Source organism: Rhinoderma darwinii, chromosome 1, assembly GCF_050947455.1.
Source record: "Rhinoderma darwinii isolate aRhiDar2 chromosome 1, aRhiDar2.hap1, whole genome shotgun sequence".
In the NCBI taxonomy this organism is placed as follows: domain Eukaryota; kingdom Metazoa; phylum Chordata; class Amphibia; order Anura; family Rhinodermatidae; genus Rhinoderma; species Rhinoderma darwinii.
Window position 1 is genome coordinate 82,647,685 of NC_134687.1, and position 17,405 is coordinate 82,665,089.

At 46.2% G+C, this 17,405-nt stretch overlaps 1 protein-coding gene across 4 annotated transcripts in view; it reads right to left on the reverse strand.

Moving 5' to 3' along the window:
* Positions 1-2,914, reverse strand: part of CNOT7 (CCR4-NOT transcription complex subunit 7) — a 76,214-nt gene extending 73,300 nt beyond the window's left edge. For 2 of the 4 annotated variants that reach the window (XR_012882772.1, XM_075860122.1), the window contains exon 1: positions 2,580-2,721. The gene's annotated coding sequence lies outside the window, so the exon portion shown is untranslated. The other 2 variants (XM_075860125.1, XM_075860124.1) reach the window with 2 other exon arrangements.
* Between the last annotated feature and the right edge of the window lie 14,491 nt (positions 2,915-17,405).

The following is a 17,405-nucleotide window of genomic DNA, read 5'->3' on the forward strand; positions in this document are numbered from 1 at the left end:
AATGCCACAGCCCCCCTGGTAGCTAATGCCACCCAGCCCCCAGCAGGTAATGCCACCCAGCTCCCAGCAGGTAATGCCACCCAGCTCCCAGCAGGTAATGCCACCCAGCCCTCTGTATGTAATACCACCCAGCTCCCTGTATGTAATGCCACCAAGTTTAGTCACTGACTTCTCCTGGAGAGGAATTCCTGGCCACAGGTCGGAAAGTCCGCTTCAGAAGTGAGTGATGTCGCTGTGTCCATATATGGACAGTGTAGTCACTCACTTCTCCTGTAGCGGATTCCGACTCCTACAGGGAGCAAAAAAGACCCTCCTCCTCCTCCTCACATGAACTCTGCACTGTGAGAAGGAGGAGGACAGAGAGCGCGAGCGACGGAATACATGGCCATCACTCGGGACACATTCCGGTGCTGGCCGTGTATTACCCGGCCCCATAGACTTCTATGGGAGCCGGGCGGCTGGGTAAACGGCCGAAAATAGGGCATGTCCCATTTTTTGACGGCCAGGTTTCCCGGGCTGTCAAAAAATCGGGTGTGTGAATAACCCCATTAGAGGTCTATTGTTCCTAACGCAGACGTGTGACGGACGATTTATGAACGCCCGTCACCCGGCCGGAAAACCCTGTCGTGTGAATAAGGGCTAAGCCTTGTAACGTTCAAGAAAAATAAAAGAATGTTCAAAAGTAGACATATGGGATATGAGAACTAGTAACCATTTTTGGTGGTATAACCATCTGTTTTACAAGCAGATACATTTAAATTCAGAAAAATTCTATTTTTTCTAAATTTGCTCTAAATGTTGCAATTTTTCACAAATAAACACTGAATATAAATCGACCAAATTTTACCACTAACATAAAGCCCAATGTCTCACGAGAAAATCTCAGAATCGCTTGGATAGGTTTAAGCATTCCAAAGTTATTACCACAAATATGTCAGATTTGAAAAATGGGCTCTGAGCCTTAAGGCCCAAACTAGGTTGCGTCCTTAAGGGGTTAAATAAAGAACTCCCTGAAGCTCCCGAATTATTTGTTGCGGTTTACAGTGCAGTATAAATAACGTGTTCATTTAGTCTACAGGTTGGTATGACGATGGTTATACATTTTATGTTTTAGGTTGTATTTATACAAGATATTGTTGGCTGCAGGATAAAAAATGCATTGTGCGGTTTTGCAGTGCGTTTTTATTTGGCCACGCGGTTTTTAAAGGTGAAAAATTCTTTTTTTTACATGTTTCCTCTAGAGCAGACGCACGGGCAAAAACCGCATTGTAGAATAACAGCTATCCATATATGTATAGTGAGGTCAGAAACTTTCAACACGCGTCAAAAGCACTCGGGCTGGGGACCCCGGCTAGGAGAAGCTCCTGACGTCACTGTCCATATATTGACAGGAAGCTTGGGATACGCTAAATGTATACCTATATACCCTGTTATACAGTGGCATCGGTCAGCCATAGGCTCCCTTGTAGGTTATTGTTTTTCCTACATGTGCGTGGACTTGATTTCCATTGTGATAACACATCAGGTGACGGCGGCAACCAATCAACATCCGCCACAGTCACCTGACGTGTGTGGATACAGTGGACGCCATGTCAGCAGGCACGGAGGAATAATATAAGTGGCATGGGCCCTTTCCCCAGAGAAGAATTAGTAACGTGAGTATATGGCTCTTGGTTGTAGATATTTTAAAATCCTAGAAAACCCCCTTAATGTTTTATTATACTGACAGCTCCAAAATGTTTCTTTTTTTCACGTGACAAGAGACGTGTTAGTCAGATGTAACGGCGATATTTATCACCCTAAAGCACCATCTGTTTATGCAGAAAATAAAGAGCGCATGACTGACCCACGAGACCGCCCATAGTCAGCCACGAGACCGCCCATAGTCAGCCACGAGACCGCCCATAGTCAGCCACGAGACCGCCCATAGTCAGCCACGAGACCGCCCATAGTCAGCCACGAGACCGCCCATAGTCAGCCACGAGACCGTCTCATAGTCAGCCACGAGACCGCCCATAGTCAGCCACGAGACCGTCTCATAGTCACCCACGAGACCGCCCATAGTCACCCACGAGACCGCCCATAGTCAGCCACGAGACCGTCTCAGTCAGCCACGAGACTGTCTCATAGTCAGCCACGAGACCGTCTCATAGTCAGCCACGAGACCGCCTCATAGTCAGCCACGAGACCGTCTCATTGGGCACAGCGTGTGGTCTACAAGTGTTGTATCTGGAGGAACCACAATACACAATCATCAGCCTGTACTGATACACGATATACATATCTGCCATTTAATAAATCTGTAATAACGCCACATGTAAAAATATTCATGATCATAATGTAAATGAATGGATCATTTTTCATTTTGGTGCACTACAGGTACCAGTCACACTAAGGCTGCCATCTTATACCTGGGAATCAGATTCACTGTTCCCACACATGTACATCCTGGCATTAGTTCATTCTGGATAATGACAGCATGACCAGGATGCCCCCACTACCGCATCTGAATGTGATGACAAGTGTGGACACGTGGCCGAATACACATGGTGAAGGGATGCGCACCGCTCTCCCCTTACCTCCTGTCTGCTCACCAACAAATATGTCTCCCCCGGGTCAGCACCGCGTCACAGACGCTCTCTATGAGGTCACAAGGGATCTCCTAGGCCAAATACGTCATCAGTGCGACGAGACAACACAACAGATGACCACCTCCTCCTCCTTCACCTGGCGCCGGTTGGTGACGTCAACTGTCATCCTGGCAGTTATTTGAGTTGTCAGGGAATTGTCACACATTGCCACCCGTAGAAAACCATAGAGACGTCAGCACCTCCAAGCAGCCCGTACATTTTAGCGTCTACAAGCAGGGGGAAAAGCTGGTTCTGAACTGGGGTTTGCGTTGAAAGGAAAGGGAAGGGAAGGGAAGGGAAGGGAAGGGAAGGGGGGGGAGGTCTGCACCAAGGTCTGCACCAAGGTCTGTGTTGGCAGCGGGCTGCTCCTGGGGTCTGTATTAATGGTTGTAAAGAGGACCTGGTTTGTATTGAGGGTTTGCGCCAGGGTCTGTTTTTAGGGGAGGGGTGATCCTTGGCGGGTTTTGTTTAGGGGAGGAGTGGTCTCCTTTCGTGGTCTGTGTTTAGGGGAGGGTTGGTCTCCTCTGGGGGGGTCTGTGTTTAGGGGAGGGGTGACCTCCTTCGGGGGGGGGGGGGTGTTTTTAGGCGAGGGGTGGTCTCCTTTGGGGGTGGGGCGTGTTTGTTTTACTGTGTTAGGGGCTGAAGACTGTATAGTGGGGGGCTGTGTAAGGATGAGTGGGGGGCTGTGTATTGTGCGAGTTATGTGACCCCTTTGCATACATTATACAGCACCCTACGAACTCTGTACATTATGTAAGAACCAGACATTTCTTGCAATAAAGAATTGAGTTTGTTTACTTTTCTTTCTGCCATTTCACAGATGTCTGTCATGTCTATGGGGTAATCTGAGTGTGACCCGCATGTTATGATCCAGGGCGACCTTGAAAGACGTTTTTCAGTTACACAACCTAAAGAAAATTTTTTGCAGTACTTGGAGGATACAATGCCTAAAAGGATTTTCCAGAATTAGAAAAACATGGGGTGCTTTCTTGCAGTAACAGCGCCTCTCCTGTCCTGTGATTTTGTATGGTATTGCAGCTCTGCTCCATTTATTACAATGGTCTGCAATACCAAAAACATGTGGACAGGTGTGGTGCTGTTTTTGCAACAAAGCCGCTATGTTTTTTTTAATTCTGACACATTCCTGCAATTATCAGTGTCCAGGCAGGCCTCATGAACAAACACCCGTAATTATGGCCCATAGACTTCTATTGGCCATGAGTACCTTCCTGTTTGTTTACGGGAAGGTGGCCGGGCTGTTGAAAAATATGGAATATGTCCTATTTCAGGCCGTATTAACGTCACGGGCAGGCCCATAGAAGTCTATGGGGCTCCCGTAATTACGGGTGGCCATCTGTGTGCACCCGTAATTACGGGAGCGTTGCTAGGCGACGTCAGGGGATAGTCACTGTCCAGTGTGCTGAAAGAGTTAACTGATCGTCAGTAACTCTTTCAGCACCCAGGACAGTGACTACCGCTGGAGTTAATAGTATAAAAAGTTAACTTACCCAGAACTCCCTGCTTCTTCCTCTAGTCTGGCCTCCCGGGATGACGTTTCCTCCCATGTGACCGCTGCTGCCAATCACAGGTCAATCACAGGCTGCAGCGGTCACATGGACTGCCGCGTCATACAGGGAGGTCGGACTGGATGTCAAAAGAGGGATGCGTCACCAAGACAACGGTACATATGAACTTCTTTTACTTTCAATCGCTGCAGAAACTCTGCCCGAAAGGGCCGCCCCTTCTCTCTTTCCAGCGCTGATAGAGAGAAGGGGCTGCCGATTAGTGCAGAGAAAACGGGTCCGTAAATACGGGTGCAATACGGGTCGAATACGTGTGACAAAGGACCTGTATTTACGCCAGTATTTACGGGAGGGAAAAAATAAGTTTGTGTGCATTTAGAAGTACAGGCCTTTGGTTAGCACTAAGCGTTTCTGTCGTCTATGGGGTAATCAACCTTTATAACTACAATAACAAAAGTTTCTCATAACACTAGGTTTTAAAGCACTGACTAAAGGTGGCCATACAACTTAAGGCCTCATGCACACGACCGTAGCCATGTGCACGGCCGTGATTTTCGGGTCGGCCGGCTGCGGACTGTCAGCCGCGAGCCGCTCGCAAATCGCGGGACATGCAAATGGCCGCGGACATTATTTTCAATGAGCCCGGACCGCAGAAGACGACCGTAATAAGACAGGTCCGTTCTATCTGCGGTGCAGGCTCCCGGGCCATGCACAGACCGTAAAAACTACGGTCGTGTGCATGGCCCCATAGAAATGAATGGTGCCGCAATTCTCCCGTGGATTTTCGAGGGAATTGCGGCCGCAAAAGCACGTTCGTGTGCATGGGGCCTAAGCCTCATGCACACGACCGTGTCCGCAAATACTGACTGTAAATACGGTTCCGTATTGCTTTATAGACCTCAGCAAATCATCAGCAACATACCCATTTCTGCTGAATGGTATCCGCAAATACGGTCCGTAGTGCATCCGTATATACGGATCCGCAAAAAAAGAAGCCTGGTTGATGGGAAATCCCCTTTGTGTCGCTTAGCAACACTTCTGTAATTGCGGATGGCTATCCGTATTTGCGGACGCACCTCGGTAGCCATCCGCAATTTTGGCTTCCCCCATAGACTTCTATGGAGGAGTCCATGCCGCAATTGCGGACCAAGAACGGACATGCTCCATAATTCCCAGCACAGTTCTGCGGCGTGGACACTCATCCGTAGCGATACGGAAAGGTGTCCGCGTTCAATGAAAGTGAATGGGTCAGTTTTTGCGGAGGTTTTTTACGGTCGTGTGGGGCCTTAGATAACTGTCTGCTATTCCTCCCAAACCCCATACACATGGAGGCTCGGCTCAATGGGGAGAGGGGAATAAGCCACTGCTAGTTACCTCTGTCGGTAGGTTATCTCCCGTGAGAGTCGGGACAACCCCATATACTTTAGATCAAGGGTTTCAAGCATGCGGCCCACGGCCCGCATGCGACCCCTTAGGCTGTCATCTGCGGCCCGCGGGACACAGAGCCGCTAGTATCGGCTCTGCTCCGGGACTCTGTGGAATCCCCCTGACATCGCTGTCGATATATGGACAGTGCTGTCAGGGCCTTCCCCAGAGCGGAATCCCGGGCAGAGCGCTATATAGTCTATGCTCCGGGACTCTGTGGAATTCCTTGACCTCGCTGTCCATATATGATGTCAGGAGCACAGCTGGAGTCCCGGGCAGAGTGCTAGAAGTGGCTCTGCTCCGGGACTCCAGCTCTGAGCAAGCCTCTGTCCATACATCACTGTCCATATATGGCACAGTGGCAGCATCTAGAGAGGGCACTGTGGCAGCATCTAGAGAGGGCACTGTGGCATTATCTATGGGTGGGTGTGTGGCAGTATCTACAGAGGACACTGGCATTATCTAGGGGTGTGTGGCAGTATCTACAGAGGGCACTGGCATTATCTACCGATTGCACTGTGGCATTATCTACAGAGGGCACTGGCATCTACCGATTGCACTGTGGCATTATCTACAGATGGCACTGTGGCATTATCTATGGGTGAGTGTGTGGCAGTATCTACAGAGGACACTGGCATTATCTAGGGGTGTGTGGCAGTATCTACAGAGGGCACTGTGGCAGTATCTACAGAGGACAGTGTGGCAGTATCTACAGAAGGCACTGTGGCAGCATCTACAGAGGACAGTGTGGCATTATCTACAGAGGGCACTGTGGCAGTATCTACAGAGGGCACTGTGGCAGTATCTACAGAGGACACTGTGGCAGTATCTACAGAGGGCACTGTGGCAGTATCTACAGAGGGAACTGTGGCAGTATCTACAGAGGGCTCTGTGGCAGCATCTACAGAGGACAGTGTGGCATTATCTACAGAGGGCACTGTGGCAGTATCTACAGAGGGAACTGTGGCAGTATCTACAGAGGGCTCTGTGGCACTATCTTAAAAGGGGCTGCCCAATCTTGGCATTTGTGTGTCTGCCAAACGCTGCCAACTGAGCCGCTGGACTGCATTAAGTGACACTTAAACTGGAAAACTGGATTGTTGAAATGCGGCCCGTCAACTTCTAATTGTTTCTTTATGTGGCCCATTTACCCGGCCGAGTTTGAGATGGTCAGCCGGACCTGCTGAAATTCATCGAAGATCAGCAGTGGATTTAAAAATGAGAAGTAAAGGTGATTGTATTATATTTTTTTCTGTATTGAGGACTTCTAGTTTTGGCTTAATAAAAGGAATGAAAAATACTGATTAAATACTGATGTGTAAATGACGTTTAAGAGCGCAGAAACATGGATCAGGCCCCCTTTGTAAGGTAGCCAGGGACCATCCTATCATAAAGACCCTATCCATCCCTGCCTGAGAGTTTTACACTGACAGCCAATAATGCGTTGGGTATTCCAATGATTCCTTCTTTTATTTTAATTAAAAATTAGAAGTAAAATTGTAGTGGAACTAAATAAATAAATTTCAATAAAATAACAGGTTTTATTCAATTAAAATAAATGTTTATTTTATTCAGTAAATGTAATTAACCATAAATAATATATCTGGTATTGCCGTTATTATAACACCCAGTAAATTTAACATGTAAGGCCTCGTTCACATCTGTGTTGGAGTGCCACACAGCCCCCTCCCTTGTATATATAGTGCCACACAGCCCACCTCTCTTTTATATATAGTGCCAGACAGCCACCCTTCCTTGTATATATAGTGCCCCACAGCCCCCTTGTATACAGTGCTACACAAGTCCCCCCGTAAATTGCCACACAGCCCCCCGCCTTGTATATAGTGCCACACTGAACCCCCCTTGTATATGGCGCTACACAGCCCTCCTCTCTTGTATACAGTGCCAAACAACCCCCGTTGTATATAGTGCTACACTGCGCACCCCCCATTGTATATAGTGCTACACTGCGCATTCCCAGCTGTATATAGTGCTACACAGCACACACACCCTTGTATATAGTGCCACACCCCATCCCTTGTGTATAGTGCTACACAACAATCCCCCTGTATATTGCCACAAAACCCCCCTCCCCTGTATATAGTGCTACACAGAACCTCCCCTTGTATATAGTGCCATACAGCCCCCCTTGTATATGGTGCCACACAGCCCTCCCCGTGTATATAGTTCCACACAGCCCCCACTTGTATATAGTGCCACACAGCCACCTCCCTTGTATATAATGCCACACAGCCCCCCTCCCTTGTATATAGTGCCACAATGCCCTCCCCTTGTATATAGTGCCACACTGCCCCATTTGTATATAGTGCCACACAGCCCCCCTCCTTGTATATAGTGCTACACAGCAATCCCCCCTGTATATTGCCACATAGCCCCCCTCACTTGTAGATAGTGCCACACAGAACCCCCCTTGTATATAGTGCCACACAGTGCCCCCCTTGTATATAGTGCCACACAGCACCCCCCATTGTATATAGTGCCATACAGTGCCCCCCTTGTATATAGTGCCACACAGCACCACCCATTGTATATAGTGCTACACAGCGCACGTCCCCCCCTTGTATATAGTGCTACACAGCGCCCACATTGTATATAGTGCTACACAGCACACACCCTCTTGTATATAGTGCCACACCCCATCCCTTGTGTATAGTGCTACACAACAATGCCCCTGTATATTGCCACACAACCCTTTCCCCTGTATATAGTGCCACACAGAACCCCCACTTGTATATAGTGCCACACAGCCCCCCTTGTATAGTGCCACACAGCCCTCCCTCTTGTATATAGTGCCACACAGCCCCCTTGTATATGCCACACAGCTCCCCTCCCTTGTATATAGTGCCACAATGCCCTCCCCTTGTATATAGTGCCACACAGCCCCCCTCCTTGTATATAGTGCTACACAGCAATCACCCCTGTATATTTCCACCAAGCCCCCTCACTTGTAGACAGTGCCACACAGAACCCCCCCTTGTATACAGTGCCATACATTGCCCCCCTTGTATATAGTGCTATGCAGCTCCCCCCCATTGTAAATAGTGCTACACAGCGCACTTCCCCCCTTGTATATAGTGCTACACAGTGCCCCCCCCCCATTGTATATAGTGCTACACAGCGCACTCCCCCCCCCCCTTGTATATAGTGCTACACAGAAATCCACCCCTGTATATTGGCACACAGACACCAAAAAAAAAAAATTGTACTTACCTTGCCTCGTTCCCGCGGCAGACGGAGCGATGCACAGCCTCCGGGCGGAACGTGTGTGCAAAACAGCGTGATGCAGTGACATCATCACGCTGGCCCGTGTAGGGATTCTTCCCAGTGCCATATAGGCTGCAGGCCTAACGTGGCCTGCAGCATACAATATTCTTTTGCATCGGCGTCCCGAGAAGGCAGATAGAAGTGAATGTGGCTGTCGCTAGCACGGGGGCCCCCTCTGGTGCTAGCAACGCCACCGGGCATGAGGGGGCCCTGTAGCGGCAGGGGGCCTCAGGCTTTTGCCCCCCTAACACCGGCCCGATCCGTAGACAATGTTTACAAACCAAGTCTGTTAATGTATTTAAAGGTTATAAACATGGCGTTTTTATTTTAAATACAGAATCAATTGCTTTTTCTAAATATTTTTATTAAGTAATTGGGGGAATTTATCAAACAATATTTTGATCAATCTGGCGCACATATTTGCATTAAAATGTTATACTTTTTAAAAGTGGCTCAAAAAATTTGCATACTGGGCTTCCCACAACTAACGGGTTTACCATTATTTATGCCAGATATTTGCGTAAATTATGCCGCAAATCTTAGGCACTCTATTTCTGGCGCACGGACAGCCAAAGATGCTCCAAATTTATTAGGTGTGCATTACACTCCAGTGCACTTCACTTTAAAGAGGCTCTGTCACCAGATTTTGCAACCCCTATCTGCTATTGCAGCAGATAGGCGCTGCAATGTAGATTACAGTAACGTTTTTATTTTTAAAAAACGAGCATTTTTGGCCAAGTTATGACCATTTTTGTAGTTATGCAAATGAGGCTTGCAAAAGTCCAAGTGGGTGTGTTTAAAAGTAAAAGTCCAAGTGGGCGTGTATTATGTGCGTACATCGGGGCGTTTTTAATACTTTTACTAGCTGGGCGTTCTGATGAGAAGTATCATCCACTTCTCTTCACAACGCCCAGCTTCTGACAGTGCAGATCTGTGACGTCACTCACAGGTCCTGCATCGTGTCGGCCACATCGGCACCAGAGGCTACAGTTGATTCTGCAGCAGCATCAACGTTTGCAGGTAAGTTGATCTTACCTGCAAACGCTGATGCTGCTGCAGAATCAACTGTAGCCTCTGGTGCCGATGTGGCCGTCACGATGCAGGACCTGTGAGTGACGTCACAGATCTGCACTGTCAGAAGCTGGGCGTTCTGAAGAGAAGTGGATGATGCTTCTCTTCAGAGCGCCCAGCTAGTAAAAGTATTAAAAACGCCCCGATGTACGCACATAATACACGCCCACTTGGACTTTTACTTTTAAACACACCCACTTGGACTTTTGCAAGCCTCATTTGCATAACTACAAAAATGGTCATAACTTGGCCAAAAATGCTCGTTTTTTAAAAATAAAAACGTTACTGTAATCTACATTGCAGCGCCTATCTGCTGCAATAGCAGATAGGGGATGCAAAATCTGGTGACAGAGCCTCTTTAAGGCTGGCATATGAAACGTCAGTCTTAGTAAATTCCCTGAAATTACCTTTCTCAGAACTGTTTAATTCAGGACACTTCTCTCTGACTCTCTCGGATTCATTTATAGTTAATAATTGCAGTTAAATATTATAACTGCTCTGTGGCTTGAAACAACAAGTGGTTTGTAGATCAAGTGGAGTTCCAAAAACCGGAGTTGAAAAGAGGAGTTAAAGTCCCAGTAAGTACTCTTCTACTTCTTTTTCTTTTTGATTAACACCTGTTCGCTGTTTTTTTTGTAACTTGGATAATGGATAGTAACATTGGAGGTTTTCTTCAGTGCACAGTTTGCCATATGTATGCACGACTGGAGCCGGAGTTCCAGGGTGAATATCTCTGTGGCAGATGTGAGCATGTTGTTCACCTGGAAGCTCGTATTAGAGATCTGGAGGAGCAGAATGCAACACTGAGGAGGATAGACAATCTTGAGCTGAGCTTGCTGCTCACAGAGCATGCAGTTAGTGGGTTACAACTGGAGGGTGAAGACATGGGTGAGCAGGATCAGGTAAGTAGCTGGGTTAATGTAGTTAGGGGCAGTAGAAAGGGGTCAAAGAAAAGGAAGGCCGATCCGGTTTCTGATATTCCAGGCAAAATTGCCAAGTTGGGTGATGATGCGAGGGTGTCAGTCTCAGAAATGGCAGCCCTAGTGGATACTGATCTCCCTAACAGCCGGGAGAACAGCCCAGCTAGTAGTCGGCGGGATGGTAATGCAGGTAAGCCAAGACAATTGATAGTCATAGGGGATTCTATAATCAGGAAGACGGATAGAATAATTTGTCGCCAAGACCACCTCAACCGAATGGTTTGCTGTCTCCCTGGTGCCAGGGTTCGGCATGTGGTGGAACGGGTGGAAAAATTGCTGGGAGGGGCTGGTGATGATCCAGCTGTCGTGGTCCATGTCGGTACCAACGACAGAATAAATGGTAGGTGGAGGAGCCTTAAGAATAATTTTAAAGAACTAGGCTACAAGCTGAAGGGAAGGACCTCCAAAGTAGTATTCTCAGGAATACTGCCTGTGCCATGCGCATCACAGGAAACACAGCGGGAGCTCAGGGAGTTAAATGCATGGCTGAAGTCTTGGTGTAGAGGAGAAGGATTTGGGTTCCTAGAGCACTGGGCTGACTTTTCATTGGGGTACAAACTGTATTCTGCAGATGATTTGCACCTAAATGGAAGGGGGTCCGCTGTGCTGGGGGAGAGAATTCTAGCTGGGGTGGCGGAGTATTTAAACTAGGGCTGAGGAGGGAGGTCAATGTAGAAAAAAAAGGGGTAGCCAGGTTAGAGAGGGGTCAGACTATATTGGTGGGGGGAGAAACAGAATGTGGGGAGAGGACTAGACAACAAGATAAGGAGATCCTTTCGTTACAAAACATCAGTGTAAATAAAAAGGCCCGATTAATGTCAAATCACATTTCTGATAATAAAAGTGAAAAACTGACAGGCAAGTTAAAGTGTATGTTCACAAATGCCAGAAGTCTAGCAAGCAAAATGGGGGAGCTGGAGGCCTTGATACTGGAAGAAAATATAGATATAGTTGGTGTTGCTGAAACATGGCTGGACTCTTCACATGACTGGGCTGTAAATCTACAGGGTTTTACACTTTTTCGGAAAGACAGGACAAATAGGAAAGGTGGTGGTGTATGTCTGTATGTGAGAAATGATATGAAGGCGAGTGTGAAAGAGACAATAGTGGGTGAATACTGTGAGGAGGTTGAAACCTTGTGGGTGGAACTAGAAAGGGAGGTAAACACTGGAAAAATTACTTTTGGTGTAATCTATAGACCCCCCAATATAACTGAGGAGATGGATGTTCAGCTATATAAACAGATGGAGCGGGCTGCACAGGCGGGTACTGTAGTGATAATGGGAGATTTTAATTTCCGGGATATTAATTGGTGTCATGGTTCGGCTTCAACTGCAAAGGGGAGACATTTCCTCAACCTGTTGCAGGAAAATTTTATGGGCCAGTTTGTGGAAGACCTGACTAGAGGTGAAGCTCTGTTGGATCTGGTCATTTCTAATAATGCAGATCTTGTTGGGAATGTCAATGTTCGTGAAAACCTCGGTAACAGTGATCATAATATAGTTACATTTTACCTATACTGTAAAAAACAAACGCAGGCTGGGAGGGCAAAAACATTTAATTTTAAGAAAGCCAATTTCCCCAGGATGAGGGCTGCAATTCAGGATATAGACTGGGAAGAACTAATGTCAAATAATGGAACAAATGATAAATGGGAGATTTTCAAATCTACTTTGAGTTATTATAGTGCAAAATTTATTCCTATAGGTAACAAGTATAAACGACTCAAATTAAACCCCACATGGCTTACACCTTCTGTGAAAGGGGCAATACATGACAAAAAAAGGGCATTTAAAAAATGCAAATCTGAGGGTACAGCTGTAGCCTTTGTAAAATATAAAGAGCTTAATAAAATCTGTAAAAATGTAATAAAATTAGCAAAAATACAAAATGAAAGGCAGGTGGCCAAGGATAGTAAAACAAATCCCAAAAAATTCTTCAAGTATATAAATGCTAAAAAGCCAAGGTCTGAACATGTAGGACCCCTAGATAATGGTAATGGGGAGTTGATCACAGGGGATCAAGAGAAGGCAGAGTTACTAAATGGGTTCTTTAGCTCTGTATATACAACTGAAGAAAGAGCAGCTGATGTAGCCGCTGCCAGTGCTGTTAATATATCAGTTGATATACTGAATTGGATGAATGTAGAGATGGTCCAAGCTAAATTAAATAAAATAAATGTGCACAAGGCCCCGGGACCAGATGGGTTACACCCTAGAATTCTTAAAGAGCTTAGTTCAGTTATTTCTGTCCCCCTTTTCATAATATTCAGAGAATCTCTAGTGACTGGTATAGTGCCAAGGGACTGGCGCAGCGCAAATGTGGTGCCTATTTTCAAAAAGGGCTCTAGGTCTTCCCCAGGTAATTATAGACCAGTAAGCTTAACATCCATCGTGGGGGAAATGTTTGAGGGGCTATTGAGGGACTATATACAGGATTATGTGACAATAAATAGCATTATAAGTGACAGCCAGCACGGTTTTACTAAGGACAGAAGTTGTCAAACTAACCTAATCTGTTTTTATGAAGAGGTGAGCAGAAGTCTAGACAGAGGGGCTGCTGTGGATTTAGTGTTTTTGGACTTTGCAAAGGCATTTGACACTGTCCCCCATAGACGTCTAATGGGTAAATTAAGGACTATAGGTTTAGAAAATATAGTTTGTAATTGGATTGAGAATTGGCTCAAGGACCGTTTCCAGAGAGTTGTGGTCAATGATTCCTTCTCTGAATGGTCACCGGTTATAAGTGGTGTACCCCAGGGTTCAGTGCTGGGACCACTATTATTCAACTTATTTATTAATGATATAGAGGATGGGATTAATAGCACTATTTCTATTTTTGCAGATGACACCAAGCTATGTAATATAGTTCAGTCTATTGAAGATGTTCATGAATTGCAGGCAGATTTAAACAAACTAAGTGTTTGGGCGTCCACTTGGCAGATGAAGTTTAATGTAGATAAAGGTAAAGTTATGCATCTGGGTACCAACAACCTGCATGCATCATATGTCCTAGGGGGAGCTACACTGGCGGATTCACTTGTTGAGAAGGATCTGGGTGTACTTGTAAATCATAAACTCAATAACAGCATGCAGTGTCAATCAGCTGCTTCAAAGGCCAGCAGGATATTGTCGTGTATTAAAAGAGGCATGGACTCGCGGGACAGGGATGTAATATTACCACTTTACAAAGCATTAGTGAGGCCTCATCTAGAATATGCAGTTCAGTTCTGGGCTCCAGTTCATAGAAAGGATGCCCTGGAGTTGGAAAAAATACAAAGAAGAGCAACGAAGCTAATTAGGGGCATGGAGAATTTAAGTTATGAGGAAAGATTGAAAGAATTAAACCTATTTAGCCTTGAAAAAAGACGACTAAGGGGGGACATGATTAACTTATATAAATATATTAATGGCACATACAAAAAATATGGTGAAATCCTGTTCCTTGTAAAACCCCCTCAAAAAACAAGGGGGCACTCCCTCCGTCTGGAGAAAAAAAGGTTCAAGCTGCAGAGGCGACAAGGCTTCTTTACCGTGAGAACTGTGAATCTATGGAATAGCCTACCACAGGAGCTGGTCACAGCAGGGACAGTAGATGGCTTTAAAAAAGGGTTAGATAATTTCCTAGAACAAAAAAATATTAGCTCCTATGTGTAGAAATTTTTCCTTCCCTTTTCCCTTCCCTTGGTTGAACTTGATGGACATGTGTCTTTTTTCAGCCGTACTAACTATGTAACTATGTAACACTGGCCCTCCTAGACAAATGCCCTGTATCCACCCACCAATGAAGTGGACGCAGATTGGAGGCTGACCTCTGGTGGAGTCTTGACCAATGGAGCCTGGCTCTGGAGACACCCAAGTTGGTATCCCCTTACAATAGGAATGTGCCACATTATACTATATACCAGGGGTCTCAAGCACGCGGCCCGCGGTCCACATGACGTCCACATGAGGTCCGTTGTTTTAACGCATGTAACACGGATGTGAAATACCCTCGTGTGAATAAAGCCTAAGCCTCAGAGACGCCCTCTCCCCTGCAAGGGTGGTCTCCCATTGGGTCTTTGGTGCGACTGCTTCATTAAACTGCTTACAGTGACCTTTACCTACTTGACTAAGTTACACATAACCGGGTTTGCTGTATTTGTCCAATAACCACGCTATACTCAAATTTTGGTTTATATTCAGTGTTTATATTTTTTTGTATTTCCACTTTGTTACTTATATCTTACGACACATTTTTATTTTCTCTACTTACTGCATTGACTTATGTAATAACACTGAACTGTATTTGCTTCATTTCCTTCTGAGTTCATTTATTTTCGTGTACAGGAGTCAAAATCGCAGCTCCTTATCTTTTGTTATATGCATTGTATAACTTCTCCTGTGTCTCTTGCTTCTCTCTCCATTTACCAATATTATATACTTGTTATTACATTGCTTATATTCAATAATCAGGTTGAAATAAAGTACAACACTGAAATCTTTTAGGAACGATGATTCATCTGACGATTGTCTTATAAAAGCTCAAGTCATATATCATGTGATACATCTACTTTCCCCACTCCCTTCAATAAGAGTGGCTCCTGAATGACCGCCATTTAAAGGGATTTTCCATGAGTCAGGGTCCGACTCCCGGGAACCCTGCCGATCAGCTGTTTTGAAGTGGCCGCAGGGCTCATACGAGCGCTGCTTCCCCTTCATTTCTTCTTGCTCACTGTGAATCTTCGACACGCATTTAGCAGCGATTCACAGGTAATGCAGTCTTTTTTCCCCATTCACTTCAATGGTGGACCATGACCCATCAGCTATTGATGGTCTATCCTGTGGATAGGCCATACATTTTTACTGGCTGGAAAACCCCTTTAAGGGTATGTTCACACGCAAACGCAAAATACGTCTGAAATTACGGAGCTGTTTTCAGGCAAAAACAGCTCCTGAATTTCAGACGTTTTTGCAAGTACTCGTGACATGCACTTCTTTGACGCGCGCGTATTTTTACGCGCCGTCTTTTGATAGCGACGTGTAAAATGACACCTCGTCTGAACAAAACATTGTAAAACGCATTGCAAGCAATGGGCAGATGTTTGCAGGCGCAATGGAGCCGTCTTTTGAGGTGTAATTCGAGGTGTAAAACGCCTGAATTACGTCTGAAAATAGGTCGTGTGAACATACTCTAATACTAGAACCTTTAAGTACATGAGGTTAAATAACTTAGATCCATTGTTGAGGATGAATGGAATAGATGTGCTTCTACAATTTGTTTATTAAGGCATAAACCAGGTCCAGGATCCTGCCAAGGTTCAGGCGGTATCTGACTGGGTTCGGCCTGCTTCCCTGAAAGCCCTCCAAAGGTTTTTAGGGTTCGCAAATTATTAAAGACGTTGTATCCAAAATTTTTCAGTAATCGCCAAACCTCTTACCGACCTCACCCATAAAGGTGCAGATCTCCTCCAATATTCTCTGGAGGAGGTCCGAGCCTTCGAGCTCCTTAAGGGGTGCTTTTCCTCTGCCCCGGTACTAATCCAACTGGATCAAGCTCAACCCTTTATTGTGAAGGTGGATGCTTCCGAGGTGGGTGTGGGAGCAGTATTGTCTCAGGGTCCTACTTCTCACACTCACCTCTGACCCTGCGCCTTCTTTTCCCGTAAGTTCTCTCCCACTGAGCAAAATTACGATGTGGGTAATCGGGAACTGCTGGCCATCACATGGGCTTTGGAGGAATGGAGCCATTTTCTCGAAGGGGCAGGACATCGGGTCACGGTTCTCACGGACCTTAAAAATTTGGTCTTTCTAGAATCAGCCAAGAAACTCAACAATAGACAGGCTAGATGGGCTCAATTTTTTACCAGGTTCAATTTTGTTGTTACCTACAGGCCTGGTTCAAAGAATATTAAAGCGTATACTCTGTCCCGTAGTTTTCTGGCCACCCCTCTGCCTGAGACCAAACCCCAAGGAGTATTGCTTCCTGGTGCGGTAGTGGCAACCGTAGACTCTGACCTGACCACAGAGATCACAGCCAGCCAGGACTCTGCCCCTGAAGCCCTTCCAGAGGGCAAATTGTTAGTACCCCTACACCTCTGGCTGAGGCTCCTCCAGGAGTGTCATGACTCAGTCCTGTCAGGTCACCCAGGCATCTCTGGTACCAGGGACCGTGTCACCCGTGGTTTCTGTTGGCCAGGGCTGCTACGGGATGTCCGAATGTACGTGGTGTCATGTGAGACCTGCGCTAGATCTAAAACTCCCAGATCCTGACCTGCAGGCTTGCTGTGTCCTTTACCGGTGCCCCAAGGACCCTGGAGCCATCTAGCCATGGATTTTATCACCGATCTCCCTTCGTCCCAGGGCAGGTCGGTGATCTGGGTAGTGGTAGACCGGTTTAGTAAAATGGCCCACTTCATTCCCCTGAAGAAATTGCCCAATGCTAAAGAGCTAGTTAACCTCTTTATTAAACATATTTTACGTTTGCACGGGGTACCTGTTAACATCGTCTCT